Source organism: Sus scrofa, chromosome 6, assembly GCF_000003025.6.
Source record: "Sus scrofa isolate TJ Tabasco breed Duroc chromosome 6, Sscrofa11.1, whole genome shotgun sequence".
NCBI classification, from domain to species: Eukaryota; Metazoa; Chordata; class Mammalia; order Artiodactyla; family Suidae; genus Sus; species Sus scrofa.
This window is the reverse complement of record NC_010448.4, coordinates 80555620-80574303: the sequence shown is the minus strand read 5'-3', so window position 1 is coordinate 80574303 and position 18684 is coordinate 80555620.

Here is an 18684-nt window from a genome sequence, read left to right as displayed (position 1 = left end):
GTGGACAGAGCCACGGAATCCAAGTGGCCTGGCTTGCTGAGCATTTGCATGGAGGACAGCTGTCCAGGAGAGTCATCTGGACCACAGCAGCCTTCGCGGAGCGATGGGTAAACCTTGGTTGTGTCAAGCCACTGAGGTGTATGTTGTTCCCACCGCGTAACTTCCTCATCCTGGCCAATGAAACACAGGATGGGTCTGACACAGTGATACTGAGGTCGTTGCTGGCCTCACAACACCCTCAAAGAACCCCTCAGGCCGCACCGTCCCCGGATCCCCACTGAGCTGTCCAGGGTCCTGTCCTCAGCCCAAGCGCTTCACCACTGTCCAGACTTTCATCAGGTCTGTGCAGCTCAAGCCGGCTCCTGCCTTTTTAGAATGAAAAATAGCCAGATTCACCTTTGCAGAGCTTAAATTCTGTTGCAAGGAGGCAGATACAGAAATAACTCCCAAAGTGGGACATTTATTGGGTGCCAGAGAACATAGAAACCAGAGGTGGAGCTCCCAATGGGTAAGACAAGAGTTACCCTAGTGCAGGAATCTCGGGAGACTTCTTGGAGGGGGGGGAGTAGGGGAGAGGTGGTTGCAGTGATTCCCCTCTGATAGCTTCTCATCATGACTCAAATCTGAGTCCCATGTTCTCAACTTCCCACAGTGTAACGCAGAGCAGGCATCTCCCCTTCTAAAGCCTTGGTTTTCTCATCTGTACATCAGGGACAATAAAAGCACGTCTTAATCGGGTTGTTGTGAGAACTGCACAAGTTAATGTGTGCAAAGTGCTTTACTCAGTGCCTAGTAATTGCTCAGTGAAGAGCAGTTGTTATGATCTCATTTGGCCCTCACGACAACTCTGCAAGAGAATAGAAATACCTAGTATAGTCTCTGCTTCACAGAGGAAGAAAAGGAGGCACAGAAAGGGCAATTGACTTGCCCAAGAACATACAGCTGAGATGCGGCTCACTACAGACTGGAAGCTGGGCCTTCCTTTCACCAGAGCCCGTTTGGGGTTAGAATTTGTGTTCTCGCTGTGTGCTCTGCCTTGACCACATCTCCCACTTTTTTGATGTTTGACCTTTGAGACTCCACTATTTTTAAAATTGTGGCGAAATATACATAACAAAAATTTTTACCATGTCACCCATTTTAAAGTGTACAGTTCCGTGTTATTAAACACATTTCTATTGTCATGCAGCCACCACCACCGTCCATCTCCAAAACTCTTTTCATCTTCCCAAACTGAATCTCTGTACCTATTAAACAGCAGCTCTCCATTCTCCCTCCTTCTAGCCCTTGGCAATCATATTCTATTTTCTGTTTCTATGAATCTGACTACTCTAGGAACCCTGTGTAAGTGGCATCATACATTATTTGTTCTTTCATGACTGGCTTATTTCACTGAGCATAATGTACTCAAGATTGTACTCAATGTAGCATGTGTCAGAATTTCTTTCCTTTTTAAAGCTGAATCTTTCTTTCTCTCTTTCTCTCTCTCTCTCTCTCTTTCTTTCTTTCTTTCCTTCTTCCTTCCTTCCTTCCTTCTTCTTTTTCCCCCACTTTTTAGGGCCACACCTGAGGCATATGGAGGTTCCCAGGCTAGGGCTCTAATCAGAGCTGTAGCTGCCTGCCTACACCACAGCCACAGCAACCCCATATCCAAGCCCTGTCTGCAAGCTACACGGCAGCTCATGGCAATGCCAGATCTTCCAGTTTATGGATCTTTAACCCACTGAGCAAGGCCAGGGATCAAACCCACATCCTCATGGATACAAGTGGGTTCATTAACCACTGAGCCATAAAGGTGGAACACCTGAATGTTTCATTGTATGTACCATTCACGTTTTATTTATCCATTCATCTACCGAAGTAACTTGAATTGCTTCCGCTTTCTGACTATAGTATGATTAATGCTGCCATGAACACAGGTGTACACATATCTCTCAGAGCCCCTGCTTTCATGAGACCCCACAACGGCTACCTTGAGGACCATGCCAAGGTCTTTGCCAGGATCCACAGTTCCCAATGATCCAGAAACCTAACCGCCGCCCAGCCCATAGCCCACTGGCCATTCTGCTGCCCATTCAGATCCATGCCTTTGCTGTCACAGTCCCCCTCCGCCTGGCATGCCCTTCCACGCCATCTCCATCTCCAGTCCAAATCCACCTGTTCCCCAAAGCTCCAGGAAGCCGTCTCTACCCTCCAATGTCCTCTCCTGCCCCTATAGCACTCAACGCTCTGTCTCTCCCTTGCTTACATCTCTAATTACTTTAAAACTTAGATTACTTTTATCTGTGCCGGTTCAGAATATTGTTGAGATAATCTCCCTGGGAGAAAGCAAAGATGAGAGTCTCCCCGCCCTCCCACCAGGATGCGTCCAGCTTGGGTGACCAAAGACTCTGTTTTCACACACTAGTGAGACGAATTCGAGGTAACATGACTTCTGGAGTCTTGCTGCACTCTGACCTTTCAAAGCTAGAAAAGGCAGTGGAGCCAGTAGTTAAATACTCCTTTTCTGAGTGGGTCTTAGAACTGAATGATCCCTGGGGAGCAAAGGTGGGAGCTCCCCTGGGACCCGGCCCAACTCAAAGGTTGCAGTGAAGGCAGGTGGTGGTGGGGGGAACGGTGGGTTAGAGAGATCATGGCAGGAGGATGGAACCCCGTGGCCTCTTCTTGCTTTAATAGGTGGGGATTTGAGACCCGGCCCAGCCCCCAAACCCCTCCATGAGAGTATACAATTGAAGATGGAGGCCCAGGCACTATGAGGTTCTGCCCCAAAGAGCCCGTGGGCCATGCCCTCCCCAAGAGAGAAAAAGGGGGAGAGAGGGGCTGGGTTGGGGACAAGGGCCGTGGACTCCCCTTTCTTCTCTGGTGCGGGCCCTGAATTCCAGGTGTGGGCTTCTTTCTAAGATGCCTGGAGTAGAGGGTCCTTGTGACTGGACCCTGTGGCAGATCGAGTCATTTTATTCCTCACTCCTCTGCCCCTCAGTGTGTCCACCTATAAAGTGGGGACAGTAATACAGCTGCCTCATATGACTGCAGAGTCCGAATGGAGCCAAGACCGTAGTCTCTTTAGCAAACTGCCAACCACATAGCACATGCTTACAAAATACTAGATACTTTTTATTCCAGAAATGCATAGTGCTTGCTCAGGGCATCTTGGCCAAGTTAATGGGAAGGAACCTGAAGTAGGCAGGTGCCTGGTTGTCTCGAGAGAGCTGCTTAACCTCTGGCTTCTCCTTGTCTCCATACAGTAAAGAATGTGCCTGCTGCCTATGCTGCAAGCCTGCTGCGGGCATTAGGGCAGGGTTGGGGCAGGGGGAGTCATGGGGTGCAGGGGAGAAGAGGGCAAACGGCTTCAGCTCAGCTCTTTTCTCCCCTGGGAAAGGAACTTCCGAGCAGCTTCTCTGGGGCCCCCAACTTGATTTCTCCAGCTTCTTGACTCCTGGCAGACAGAGTTGCTGGGAGACCCCGCTGGGCGCTGGCACATCCTGGGGTAGGGGGCTTGTGGGATCAGCACCCCTCCCTTCATTCCCACCATCTCCTGCGGGAACTGAGGCTACAGGGGTGCCTTCTGGCTTGACCTGGTGGGAAGAGGACAGGGAACAAACCTCGTGGGTTGGCCTCTGGGGCCAGCCTGGCATATAGGTTCCAAGCTGCTGTTACCGCCAGGCTGGGGCCCTTGTTCCATCCCGGTGCCCAGAGCCAGCCCTGGCTTGGGGACTGGAGGCCAGGTGCTCGGTCTGGCTCTGTCCATGCTGCCCCAGCCCCTCCTTTCTTTCTCGGGGTGTCAGGGTTTTCACCTCTAAGGAGCACCATCCTGCCCATTTTGTGATAATGTTCTTGAAAGAAAATCCCCAAAGCTAGGCTGATCTCAGGACATCAAAGACCTGCCTGTGGGGGACCCCCACAGACACCCCACGAAAAGCAGAACTGGGTCTGAACTTAGGGATGTTATGGAGCAGAATGAGGGTTGGCTGGGTATCCTCTGCTCCCTCTGCACCCTGCATGCTGGCCCCGAGTCCATGATGCCCTCTCGGAGCCTCAGTTTCCCTATTGCTGAAGGCAAGGAGGGCAGGGATTTAAAAAGAAAATTATATCTAAATGTTCACAACTTCCATGCCTGGTAGATTATCACTCCCAGTTTACAGATAAGAGCGTGGGCACTCTGAGAGGGGATGCCACTTGGCCCTGGCCACGCACTGAGAGAAGGAGAACAGGGCTGCAAACCTGGGTTTTACCATGTACAGCTGTGTGGCCTTGAGTGAACACCTTTGCCTCTCTGAGCCTTAGTTTGCGCATCTGTAAAATGGGAGTGGCAGTCTCTTCTGTGCAGGCACAAAATAATGGTAAGCAATACAAGTCCCAGGAGGTCTGGCTGAGGTTTGAACCAGGGGTATCTGACCCTCTGGTCCTGCTCATACACCAGGCTGTCTCTGTCCCCTGAGGGGTGGGGCTGGGTGACCTCCAAGAGCCCTTACAGCTTGACTTGAATGTTCCCAGCCGTCAGCTTAAGCCCCCGGATTCCTGGAAGTCCTCTGCCTGATTTCATTTGCTCGGCTGCCTGATTTTACTCAGAACTCAGGTCTCAGGCTGCCAGGGCTGGTTCTGCACCCCCAACCCCATTTCCCAGCTCTCTTCCCCAGAGCCCAGGTGTGGTGGTGGTGGGGTCTTCGGGGCAATGAGGCAGACGTGATTTCCTAGAGCTTCAGCCTCTGCGAAGGGCTAACTGGGGGTGTCACTCCAGAGCACCCCTCTTTGGATTCTCAGCAGGAGGGGGTGGTCAGGTTATTTTTGTGATAAAAGTTTAATAAATTGAAAGGCACGGTTTTCATTCTGTGGGTAATTAGCTGCCGCTTCTGCGCTTCCTCCTAATTGTCTCTCTCACTCCAGACGGGCGTAGATCAATAGGAAGCGGCCGCTGCACGGTGAAAGTCACAATTAATTAATTGTCGGCCGTGTGTGTGTCTCCATCTCTGTCACATCAAAGGCCTGGGGGCGGCAGCTGCCCACATTTCTGGCTCTGCTGGGCCAGCCCAGCCCAAAGCCCCCAGATGCATTGTGACCAGAAGTCACCCTGCACACTTCCCTTCCCTCCGGCAGCGGGAAGCTTCTGGAGAAGGGGTCCCCTGAGACCCCAGGCTTCAGGGCCTTTTCTGACAGCCAGCACTTTCCTGGCACCCCACCCCAAATGCAGTCTCCACTAATCTCTGCCCCCGTTCCCCACCTCACCCTCCAACTCATCCTCCTCCTGCGGTCCAAGCCCATAGCTTTCTAGGCGAAACCTTTGCCTGTGTCCAGAATCGTGGTTGGTTACCTCTGGTGCTGGCGGGGTGGGGGACATATTAACTGGGAGAGAGAATATTCTGGGATGCTGGGAATACGCCACATTTTAATTTGGGGGACAGTTTCAGGTACTAAGCTATTTAGCTGTACACTCAAGATTAGTGCAAACCGTTAGCCACGTCGAGACCAATGCCCCTCCCCTGTTTAGTGCTAACAACTTAGGTTTCTGTGACAGGCATTGCGACAGGATGACGAGGAGCACGGCCAGGGAGTGCTGAAACCACTTTACCGTATGCTTAAACCATCCTCCTTAATCTTCCCCACCAGCCTTGGTGATTATCCCCATTATACAGATGGGGCAGCAGAGGCACACAGAGGGGCTGGGAGGAACCAAGGAGAATGGGGATCAGAAGGGAGGGACACTGTACCAGGCACAAGCTCAGGGCTTCTCCCACCTCCACTGCTCATGAAGGCAGAGCAACATGTTCCATTTTACAGACAGGGAAGGTGAGGCTCAGAGGGGCAGAGTCCTTTGTCTGAGGTCACACAGCCTGGGGGGTGGGGGGTGGGCTGGGTCTGGAACCTGGGTTGTCTTGTTCCAGCCTCTCGGGAGGGAGGAGGGGGAGGGAGGATGGAGAGAAGCGAGGGGCAGTGGGGGCCCGGGGTGGGATGAGCCCGTGGAGGAACATGCCCAGCAAAGTGTGAGTGTCAAAAAGGTGGAGCCGAGGACGCATCGGGGAGGCACGCATGCATATGCCCATATAGGCACACGGCTCACCGCTTTCGCTTCACTCCAGCCTTTCTGGTGGGGCTTCCTGCTGCTTCCCTGGGGCCAGTGAGCCCAGCTCTCCCTCCTCTGAAAAGGGAGAGGGGAACTCAAGACCCTGAGGTTCTCCACGGCCTGCACCCGACCTGGCGTCCAGAGGGGGCTGGGTGAGGGGGCCGGGCCCTTCCTTCCGCATCTCTGCTGGACAGGCAGCTCCCCACCTCAGCCCAAAACCCAGCTCTGCTGGTGATGCTTGGCTCTGGGAGGGGTCAGGGGCCCGTGCTGGACCCCAGGGCCAGTGCTCTCTTCTGCCTGTGCCCCTTCTCAAGCAGGATCATTCCCCCCCCACCCCGGCCCATGGAGCTCAGGGGTTTGCAAATATTGTAAGAACTTCCTCGCTGGTGGGGAGAGGGGGTGCCTGTCCTTCTTTCAGAGGTTTCTCAGTGAGAACACAGCACCGAGTCCAGCCTTCCCTTCAGGCTGGTCGTCAGGGGAGGCCACCTCCATGCTCCCACCGCCAGTGCCGCCTGTCACTGAGCCTTTGAAGTGGCGCCTGATTTTCCAGTCTGTCTGAAGTCGCTGGCTGTTTATGCAGCAGCTGGTCCAGCAAGTCCCCCCGCCGGGCCTTTCCATGACGGTGCCAGCCGCCAGGGACTTGTGGAGACAGCCACCGGGTCTCCGGGGGGTGGAGAGAGGGAGCCGAGAAGCCATTTCTGTCCTCAGGGGCTTCCAGACTGAGTTTGCTTATTTTTTTTGTTTAAAAGGACCAAAAAAAAAAAAAAAAAAAAAAAGAGAGAGAGAGAGTTTCCAAGAACCCTTAATAAACGCTATTCTCTTCAAAGAAAAAAGAATAAAGATTAAAAAAAAAAAAAAAACCAAAAAACAAGGGCCAAAGGTAAAGCTTTTAAATTTCTTTGAACATTTTCACTGTTGTGGCAGCTGCACAGGGGCAGGTGCTGTGCTGGGACCGCTTTCACGGATGGTAATATGTGTGTGACCTTGGGTGAGTCGCTTTTTGCTGCTCGTCAGATCCCTGATGAGGGTGGCACTGATCCTGCCCCACTCTGCATTTTGGGACCTTCTCGCAGGTTGTGCTGTTTGTTTTACCAGAGACTCACTGCCTAGGCCACCTCCTCCTTCTCAGTCCGAAAGTCTTCTCCAGCCCAGGAAATCAGAGAAAGAGGCAGAGGGGCCTTGGGGGTTGAGACGATCCCTCAGTCTGGACGATCCCTCTCATCCCATTTTGAGGATGTCACAGCAGAGGGGATCAGAGGGGTTAAGTGACTCGCCCAAGGTCACACAGCAAGGGAGTCTGTAGTTGAAGCAGGATTGAATCTGTGTCTCCTAGCTCCCCAGCCAAGGGCTTTCTCTCCTGCCTCATTAAGCTGAAGGAGAAAGTTCCCAGAGAGCTGGGGCCATGTTTATGTGACTTAAATTTTTCAGCTGAAGTCCTTGAGAGTAGAGTTTAAGGCCGAGGACTCCAAGGTGGAACAGAACTTGGTTCTGCATCCACTGCTAAGGTTTGTGTGACCTTAGACAATCGATTTCACATCTTTGAGCCTCAGTTTCCCCAGCTGTAAAATGGGGCCATTCCACGTTCCTCCTTCATGCGTAGCTGTGAGAGCAAAGGATGAGACGAGGGGCCTGGCACGCACGCACCCTCCCTAAATGCTGGAAGCTCCTCTTTTGAGTCCTTAGCGTAGGGCTGGAGCTGCGTCTGTTTTCTTCGTCAGGCACTTGGAGAGGGAGGGCATCCGGGGCCAGTCTCCCAGGCCTGGCTGTCACATCTGCCTTTCACGTCACACCCCTCCCGCTGAGCCCCTTCCTGGGAGAGACAGGCAGGCTGTGGCAGGCTGTGCAGGAAATGTCAACCTCATCTCGCCCAGAGGCCTCTGCTGACACTGATGAGACCCCCAGCGGGCAGAGTGGGCAGGGAGCAGCCCAGGGCGGGGCCTTGGTCCCCCTGGGCCCAAGCGTTCTTGGTCTCCCTGTCACAGCACTGGCTCCAGCCCCCGGGAAATGGCCCTGAAGGTTGCCTGGGGCTGAGGAGCCATCAGTCCAGGGACCGGCCTTGAATGCAGCTGGTGGGTGGGCAGCCGAGTGGGCTCAGCCTCAGGCCGGGCGTGCACAGGGCAGGGGCCCAGCGGGTGTGGGCTTAGGGCTCGGATGCAGAATGAACTGGGTTAGAACCCTGGCCCTGACTCCACCACGCACTAGCCCAGTGACCTGGGGCAAGTCTCTAAACTCAGATTCTTCAACTGAAAATGGGGGCAGGATTCATGCTCTCCCCACGGGGCTTTGGGAAGAGAAGGGACAGTCTCTCAGGGCCAGTGCCTGCCACATACAGTAGGAACACAATAGGTAGGAGAGGCTGTGACTATTGCCATGACCTTGCCCTCATAGCTAGGCATGGGGTTCGTTCATCCCTTCCTTCATTCACTATTCAAGAAGGCCTGGTGGTGCACTTACTCGAATTCACTGGCCCTGTTCCAGGCACTAGGGAGACACCAGGGAACACAAAAAATATCCCTGCCCTCGTGGAGTCCACATTCAAGGGGCAGAGGCCCAGAGGGGACACAGGATGGGGCGGGGCCACGCCAAGAAGTAGAGGAAAGGACACAGATGACCTGTGTTCAAATCCTGACTCAGTCACTAACTTGCTGTGTGACTTTGGACAAAGTGCTTCCCCTTTGGGGGCTTCGGTTTCTATATTTGCAAAACGGGACTAATTGCCAGCCTTGCCTCATCAAGAGATGTCGCCAATGAGGGCTGTCTTGGGAAGGTGCTAGGAGAATGGAGCGTTTCTCTCTGCTCAGCTTCTCTCCCCTGAGAAAGAAGCCTGGGCAACTAGCAGAGGACAGGAGGGTACCACCTGCATCACTTCGACTCAGCCTGGATGCCCCAGCCCGGCAGACCCCAAGCCTCCAATCTGGAAATGGCTGCCCCACCTGTTAAAATCTAGCTCCAATATGGGGGCAGGAGCTCTGTACATCTCCTCTGGCCCTAGACCCTCCAGACTAGAACCTTAAGATCCTGTTTCTTCTAGTCACCCTTAGGGTGGGATGCTGGGGATCTAGGCAGCCTTGTTCCTGGAGGAGACCAGTGAGGTTCACGTGTTCATTTATTTGTTTGTGCACAATCAGTCAGTCAACAAACACTCATCCAGCTTTTACCATATGACAATCCTATGTTAGGCGCAGGAGATCAGGAATGTGTCCTCTGTTTTAGGCTTCGTGCCTGGCACTGGGGAGGGGAGGAAATGATTGATTTATTCAATGTTTAGAGGCAACTGTCATGTTCCCTGTGCTGACTGTCAAACACATATTGAGGCCCTACTCTGTGCCAAGCACTGTGACGGATCCAGGGAACAAAGACCCATGGGCTCCCTGAGCACCACTCTGAGCCAGGGACCACACGCCCGGGAGAACATCGGCTGGCATTTTGTATGCGGACATGAAACCCAGCGTCTCCCTGTGGCTAATGAATCATCGGGCTTCACAGGAGAAGTGCGAACAGACCCCCTTGTCCATAAATTTGCTAATTGAGCTCCTCGAACTCAGACATTAACCTGCATTACCATAAATACTGCAGAGAACAGCCGTCCTCATCTGATGCTCAGTGGTAATGAAGAAAATCATTCGAGGAATAAAACTGAAATGGAATCATAAAACCTTATTTTCACCATTAATTTGAACCCAGTCTCCCTTAAATGTCTTTTGCTAAATCTTTCTATCACACCCCAGGGCTGCAGAGAGGGGGCGGGAGCTGAAAGAAAGGTGAGGCTGTGTTCTGGAAGCTGGGGATGGGGCAACTGGGGCTGGAGGGTTGGAGGGGCTCCTGGGCTTGCTGGCCTTCTGCTCTGATTTACTGGGGGCAGCCAGCCCTGGTCCATGGCAGACAGAGGCGGTTTTTGGAGAGAAACGGGGGTGGGGACAAGCAAGTGGGTGGACAGGCGACCGAAAGAAAGGCAGGACAACTATACAAGTCAACTATACTCCAATAAAACTTTTTAAAAAGGAAAAGACAGACAGACAGACAGAAAGAAAGAAGGAAGGAAAGGAAGAAGGAAAGAAAGCTTTACTGACTGATGGCCAGACAGACAAAGGAAAACACACAGACACACTGAAAGACAGATGGGCAGCAGGCCTGACCAGTAAGAAAGTTATTGGACAGACAGACTGACAGACGACTGTGATGACAGACTGCAGGAGGACTGAGAGATGGGAGGCCAGTCTGACCCCCCGGGAGGATAGACAGACCTAGTGGGAAAAGAGAGGAAGACCAATGAATAGACAGACTGACAGAGAGATGGACAATCAGCCTGACCCACAGAAGCCTGACAGCCAACGGGCAGACTGACAGAATCACAGGTAGACCGACAGGCATAGTGACGGTCCAAGAGGCAGATAAAGAGAGAGGCAGGTGGCCAGTCTGCCCATCAAGAGGACAGATGGACAGAAGGACTGCAGGGTGGCGAGGAGTGGAGGCTGGAGTAGGGGTGGAGGCTGGGGAGGCTGATCCTCCAGAGAGATGCACTTAGGGGGCGGGGAGAGGCTGGGAGGAGGCCCGGTGGATGCTTCTTCTTGCGTGTCAAGCCCAAGCCCCTTGCGTGAGGAAGACTGGCGTGCGGGGTGCTCCCCTGGGCCCCAGCTTCCCGGCCTCTTCCCCTCCTTCTCCTCCTCACACCACGTGCAGCGTTTGTCACGCAAAGCAGGAGGCCCAGAGCTGCCGCTGAGGTCTGCTCCATGGCTGGGGCATGGGGGCCTTGCCTGGACCCCTTCTGAGGGGCATCAGGGCCCGGGTATCTGTTGGGGGCTGAGACCCAGTGGGGACGCGCGGCTTTGGGAAGCTCTGGAGGGAGGCTTCTGGTCTGCTGCCCTCCGCCTCACCTCTACCCTTGGATTCTGGCCAAGACTCAGTGGAAGACTCTATTATTACCCCATTCAACAGAGCAGCAAACTGTGGCTCAGATGGGGGGAGCACTCAGCCCCAGGGTTCAGTGGGAAGCAGTGGGGTCATTTCCTCTGGGACCCAGACTGCCCACAGGAAGCCCATGTGCACGCTGCTCCTCCATAATGATGGGGCTGACAGGCCCAGGGCCCCCGTGGCTAGGCAGTGAGTCCGTTGGCCCCTGGGGTTCACCGCAGGAAACCTCCTAACCCTCAGATATAGGCCACATCCTCCAGCATCAGCTTTTCCTGATCGAGATGCCTCTGGTCCCATCTGCCTCTCTGGTGGTTGCAAAATTGGGTGGGGCAACCCCCCAACAATTGGGGCCCTGGTTAATCTGACTCTCTGTTTCTTGTTCCCTGCTCTGTGAACACACTGGTGGGGAGAATTTTTGGGGTTCCCTAAGGAGTGCCCTGCTTGTCCATGAAAGGCGCCTCAACTCCCACCTCCTTGATTGTCATTCATTTCTTTTTGGTCATCAAGCATTCAGGACAAGAAATGCTTCCCTTCATCAATGTAAGGATGGCAGTAGTAGAGACAGCCGTGGTAGAAATGGCCATCTACAGTGTGTTAACTGAGAGAAGATAAATTATGTTCCAAGCTCTGTGAGGTGTGATATGATAACTCACACCTCGCAGTGATTCTGTGAGGCAGGCACCTTCCCCATTTTCCTGGAGGGAAAGCCAAACTTACGTGGCTTCTCTAATGTCTCATTGTAAGAGGGGGAGCCAGGATCTATATTCTGGTGTGATCCAAAGTCTGAGCTTGCTCTGCTGCCCCAGGCGGGCTTAGAGATACAGCCGGAGCTCAGTGGGGCTTTTGAGAGCCATGGTTGAACCATGGGGAGCACAGGGGGAGGGGAAGAGGGTGGCAGATGGTGGAGGAGGGCGGGTCAGAGAGCCCACAGAGCTGGGAGGCAGGTGGCCTTGGTGACTTACAGGCAGCTTCCTCCTCCACCCTGGGCTGCTGCAGGTGAGAATCCTTGTCCCATCCCTCATGAAAGAAACATTAGTAGTAATCGGATCAAACCCCGCACCCTGTGCTGGGACGCCTCATCCATTTTTAATTTATTTCTTCCTTAAAACTTAACCCACGGGGAGGCGGTGGGGAGGGAGCTGAGAGAAAGCTGTGGAGGACCTGAGGGAAAGGGTAGGAGTTTCACACCTTATGTCCTATTTCAGGGAGACTTTGTAGCACAGAGGTTAACAGCACAGGTTTGGAATCAAATGTATGGGTGTGATTTCAGCTCAATTACTTACTAGCTATGCAACCTCGAACAAGTCACTTCCCCTCTCTGAGCCTCAGTTTCCTCTTCTGTACCATGTGGCTAATGATATTTATGCCCATAAGTGTGGCAGGTACATAATTGGTGTTCAATAAATTGCAGTCATTGTGCCTAAGGGCTGGCCTGCCCTCATGAGGGTCCTTGAAAAGTGGGATGTTTTGTTTTTCTCACTGTCTAGAAACTCCTCTCTTCCTGAGGCAAAATGATCCTTAATTGGGGGGAACTCTGATTGTAAGAAGGATTTCTTAAGTAGAATTGAAATCTTTCTTTCTTTCTTTCTTTCTTTCTTTCTTTCTTTCTTTCTTTCTTTCTTTCTTTCTTTCTTTCTTTCTTTCTTTCTTTCTTTCTTTCTCTTTTAGGGCTGCACCTGTGGCATGAAATTCCTAGGCTATGGGTTGAATTGGAGCTATAGCTGCCAGCCTATACCACAGCCACAGCAATGCTGGATCTGAGCTGCCTCTGTGACCTACACCATAGCTCATGGCAATGCCAGATCCTCAACCCACTGAGAAAGGCCAGGGATTGAACCAGTATCCTCATGGACACTAGTTGTGTTTGTTACTGCTGAGTCAGGATGGGAACACCACCTGTCTTTCTGAAGTCTCAGCTTTCTGACTGTGGGAAGTCCCTTTCCCAGGACAGCCTCTCCAGGATCTGAAGACAATGATTGGTGATGCTTTCCTGTCCTCACTGGGGTCTTGCCACCATTTCCCATTGCCATGGCTCCCAGACCTGCTTTCAACATGGTACCCTCCCCTCAACACATGCAAGAGCTTGTTTTTCTCCTTAAACACAATCTAGCAAATATTACTGTACTAGGCTACATCAGCCTAACCCAGTCCCTGAGAAACTCCAAAAGAAGTATTCAGGCAAGAAGAGAGGCAAGACTTAAATGCTCCAGGTCAGCAGGACAATGGCAGGAAAATCACTTCCCTTGATTTTAATCCAGCCTCAGTTCCTCCCAAAGTCCAGAGGTGGCCCCAGCCCAGGCCCTGGAGGATGGCGCCAGCAAATGCACCATCAGCACCAAGGACAGCTCCAGAGTAGTCTGGTGGCGGGAGTGTCCTGCTGGGCTTGAGGCTCAGTGCCATCCATGGAAGGTGATGGCTCTGACAGCTGGCTAAAGTCTGGCAGACCAGGTTATCTGCTCACAGGGTTGAAGTGCTGAATAACTGTTGAATAAATGTTTGATTGAGTATCTTGGTTTCAGCCGGGACAAGAGTTAGGGGAAATTATGGAGCATACATTCAGAAATTGGGGACTTTGGGGGAAAGCCATTTGGACATGAAGTTGGAGGAAAGAGTCTTAACTTGCCTTATTCTCAGTTTCTCCAGCTTGAAAAGGATGAGAAGGATGGATATATATTTATATGTAAATATTTAGCTATATAAATGGCCTCAGAAGGGACATAATCCTTTTGAGACTTGGCCTTTCTTGAGGATAGGGCCAGGAGTGTCTGCTTGGCTTTCAGATGATGCTGGGAGGGTCTCAGAGGATAAGTGAAAATGTGCTGTGTTAAACTGGATTCTTGGGTTTTGCTCTGCCTCTGCAATTTGACACTCCATACCCAGGATGTTCCTGTGAGCATCCTTACACTGAGGTAGAGTGATTCCTCTTCTGAGCATCTTGACAGACCTGCCATTCTGTCACAGGGGGGAGAGACTAGGGGAAAGTGGGACTCAGAGGTGACCATCTAAGCTTGGCGTGCATGCATGTACACACGCTCTCACCTCCCTCGACGCACCTCATATACTCAGCCACCCACTGGCTCGTGTCATGGTCAAGGAAGTGCATATAACCACACACGCAATACAATCACACATACGATAATACACCTACATCAATCACACACGTGTGTGATTTATGTATTTTAGTCACTAGCTTCTATATACAAAGACACATCCATGAACTTCAGCCACTCTCACCTTCATGGCATATGACTTACCCATCAGAGTCATATTCACACAGACACATGAACATTTAAGCCTACACTAACAGGCATACATGCTCATGAAGATAATGCTACACATACCCTTTTGCACAGCCACACTCTACCACATGCACAAAAATGTCTGCATGACCTCTTAGAATCATCCACTTGGCTCCCGTGACACATTGATGCACCATTCATACACTCAGCCACACACTGGTTTGTGTCACAGTCACGGAAGTGCATATACACCACACACACAATACAATCACATATGCAATAATACACTACACTTAAACACAAATACGTAGCCATAGGCCCCAGCCCTCTGCCTCATCATTCATCCTCTTTATCCAGTGAGCCTGGGCTGCTTACCCTCAGGAGGAACTGTCCTGAAGACAGATTCAGTTGTGATTGGCTGACTGGCCAGGTGATTCCTGAGCCTAGGACAGGGCCCACATCCTTAACTGCCCCTGTAGCACATCCCGCCAGGGCCCCGCTCCCAAGGAGTCAGGGTGACCTGGGTTTGAATCCTAGTTCACTGCTCACCAGCTCTCAGCAAGTTATATGATTTCCAAGTACCGTTTTTTTCCTTGCTGGTAATAGTAACACTCACTCATAAGGCTGCTGCGAGGACTGGAAAGCATGCATGGAAAGCCCTTGTCGCTATGTCTGGCACATGAGAAAAGTGTGGTAAATAGTGACTCATTTGTATTAATAACAATAAGCCCACATAGGCACACATTAGATGCTGTACAGTTAGCTTTCTTTACACAGCCCCTTTTACATGAGTGTGTGTGTGGGGGAAATAATTACTTTTAGCATCCAAAGAAGGGGTTGGCACTGGGATGGAGGGGGCTGCCCCTAGGTTCCCCTCCCCTCACACTCCTGGCTGCAGCCGTTGGGTAACCTTGGTCATGCTTGCTCTTGACCTTTCTCCTGATGGTTCCTGGCTTCCTTCACCTGTGCCTGCATCACCTCTGCCCCTGCCCTCTGCCCAGCCAAAGCCCCAGGCCCCCTTCTTCTTCCCTTGGGCTCCTGCCCCCTCAAAGCAGGAAGGTGGCTTTCTGGTTTATTTTGGTTTATTTTACATTTGATGCTGGACCCCTCGTTTGTTTTTTTTTTTTTTTTTTTTGGTATTCAGAGAGAAGCTCTTGCGTTAATCTCCCCACTCTAAATGCTCATCACATTTCTCTTAAAGCCACAGGAGCTCCCCTCATTCCCATCTTTTATTCATCACCTTCCACCAGCCCCAACACAGGAGACATGGAAATGCAAATCCTCCAAGGACTACGAATTTCATGCCAGCAGCTGACCCTTCCCCAGCTGCCTAGGGTGGAAGGGATGAAGGTGTCCTAATGAGGTGCCTGGACACTGGGGATGGAGTTTGAGAGGTGGCGGTCCACAGGCCTAGGCCAACACCTCCTAGATGAAATGAGAGTTAACGACTTCCTAATGATTTCCCTGGGGGCTGAGATGCTTAGACTACTTCGGTTGCTCACCCCTTCCTGCTTCCAAGGCCTCATCCACACTCACTGATAGCCTTACCCTTGCATCATCCTAGAAACACCCAGCACCTTCCTCCAGGTGTAGTGACCAACACCAGACACTGCTCCTTGTGACTTACTCTCATATCACCTTCTGATCCTCTTGACAAACCTGTATGCTGTGTATAGCATTGACCGCATGTGATGGGCTCAAGGTCACCAGGAGGGAAGGATGAAGAAAGTGACTCTAAGAGCAGATACCCAGGGGCCAGTAAGGGTTGTGCCTTTATCACCCACTGAATTCTTACCATGATTCAGCCCTGGGCGGGGTAGTGGAGTTCTCTGGCTAACCAGGGACAGTTCGGACATTAGTCAGTCCAGAGTGAAGGTGGATGACCTATCCCAGTGCAATACAAGTGCCTTAATGGGAAGCCTAGGGGCCTGTGGGAGCTCAGAGAAGAGAGACATCCAACCTTAAATTAAGGGAGGGGTACAGAGGTTGAGATCTGCAGTATGGGGAGGAATCAGCTGGTGGGGGTTGGGAGGAGAAGAACATTCCTCTAGTGGAAAACACCCATGGTACAGCCATGGGAGACAGCCAAGGGTGTTCATGGGCCTGCAGGTGTTTTCTTGTGGCTGTAAGATTCTCTGTGGGTCTTTTGGGGAGTAGGGACAGGAGATGAGGCAAGATACATGGATGGGACCAGATAAGAAATGTTTGCTTGGTGCCTTGTGTGACTGTCCAGGGCTCTTGACCTTCTTAATCGATAGAAATTGATAAGAGGCCAGACAGGAAAATTCAAGCAAGGCTTTATTGGGCCCCTGCTGCAGCAAGGGGGAGCGAAAACAAATAACATTTTCCCTTGCTTGCTTGCTCTGGCTGGTGCCGTAAGCTGGTTCCTTACATTGGGAGAGGGCTGCTGGTATTGTATGTAAGGGGCATATATAGTACCTTGCTTTTGCTCTCAACAACACCCTGCCTTTGCTCTTGGCTCTTTGGAAGTGGCAATTGGATTTTTAGTTTTTTGTATCTTCTTGCCATGATTTGCCCCAACTGCACATATACATAGTTATTTTTAGTCCCTTATAGTTTCTTTGTATTTTATTACTCAAGATGTTTGTCCAGGTGCAAGCATTGCAGCCACTGCAGCAAATGGTCCCAGGTCCCAGGTCCTGGCCTTTCTCAGTAGGACCACTTCTTTCCACACACCCTCTAACCCCCAGTTGTACTGTTTTCTTCTCCCCATCAGCTTCCTCATAGAGTGGGGAGGGTTTGGCCAGCTTTGTCCACACTGGGGACCCAGAGTGTCATTCTTCTAGAGAGTTCTGTGTTTCCTTGGGGGAGTCCTAGTAGAGCAAGGCTTGCTCCAAAGAGATAAGATAGTAGTGGTGAAAGTTCAGTCATTATGCCTGATGAAAGCATAAGGTGTCAGTATGTTTGAGGATTTCCCTTTGCTCCTCAAACTGCTCCTCTGGGGAATTTGTTTCCCTTCTGCAGGTAGTTCCTAGAATGGTGGTGCCAAGATCCTGAAGGTGGAAGAGAGTCCAAAGCTGCTTTGGGGAACCTTCTTTAATGCATGCATTGGGAAGTTAAGTGGCCTGGGTTCAGGCCCAGATTGTGCCTGCACTTCTGTGTGAACTTGAGTCCTTTGCTCTCTGAATTTCTTCATTTAAGAAACATGGAAGGGGAGTTCCCGTCGTGGCGCAGTGGTTAACGAATCCGACTAGGAACCATGAGGTCGCGGGTTCAGTCCCTGCCCTTGCTCAGTGGGTTAACGATCTGGCGTTGCCGTGAGCTGTGGTGCAGGTTGCAGACGCAGCTCGGATCCCGTGTTGCTGTGGCCCTGGCGTAGGCCGGTGGCTACAGCTCCGATTCAGCCCCTAGCCTGGGAACCTCCATATGCCGCGGGAGCGGCCCAAGAAATAGCAAAAAGACAAAAAAAAAAAAAAAAAGAAAAAAGAAACATGGAGGATGTGGAGAATGAACAAACTGGTTCCCTCAAAATCCTCTAATTCTAAATAACAGCAAAGGAAGTTATTCCAACATTTTTTGATCCTATGACTTGGCTTCTCTGTTTTCTACAGCCTGTGAGCCTCTTGAGAGCAAAGATGATCCTATTTGTTCCAGAATTTACAGAGCCAAGCACAGGACCTGTCACATAAGGAGTGCTCATTCATTCAACAAATGTTTATGACACACAAATGAGGGCCATCAGTGTGTTGTGTGCTAGGGTTAAAGCACTGAGTAAATTGATGTCATACTTGCTTTTTTAAAAGATAAACATTGAATAATTGGGGTAGAAAATAAGTAAATAGACAATGGGTGAGACAACTTCAACAGGTTTTGAGTGCTATAAATAGAGTTGGGTAACATGGTAGAAATTGACTCAAGGAGGAGGCAGTCAGTATCAGGCTGAACCTTTTGTAGACACGGAAAGGCATTCTGTTCTGGGCAGGAGGAATTGCTGATGCCAAAGCATGGTGTATTTAAGAAATAAAGAGAAGGATGTGAGTGAAGGGGAGGATGGGTGGAGGGAGGGAGGTCAGAGAGGCCAGCAGGACCACGTTATGTAGGATGTTTTAGGCCACGTGAGGATTTTAGATGTCATTATCAACTTGATAGAAAGATTTTGGAGGGCATAGCTTGGGAACCAGCATAATCCGTTTTTTTTGTTTTTTTTTTTAAGATCCCTCTTAAAAGCCATGATCAGAGTATGAAGTATGGGGGCAAGAGAGGAAGCAGGGAGACCTGTGAGGAAACTCCTATAGATGTCCAGAGGAGAGGGGGTGATTGTGGCTCAGACTTGAGGGCAGGTGGAGATAAATTGTTAGATGTGGGAGACAGTTTGGAGAGAGAGCTGAAGGACCTTCTTACTGACCTGGTGCCACACAACAACCCACAGCCACTGGGGTCCAGCACCTTGGACAGAGCACCTCACTGCCCAGCAAGACCGGGTCTGGTTTCTCCTGAGACACTGAGATTTCTTTG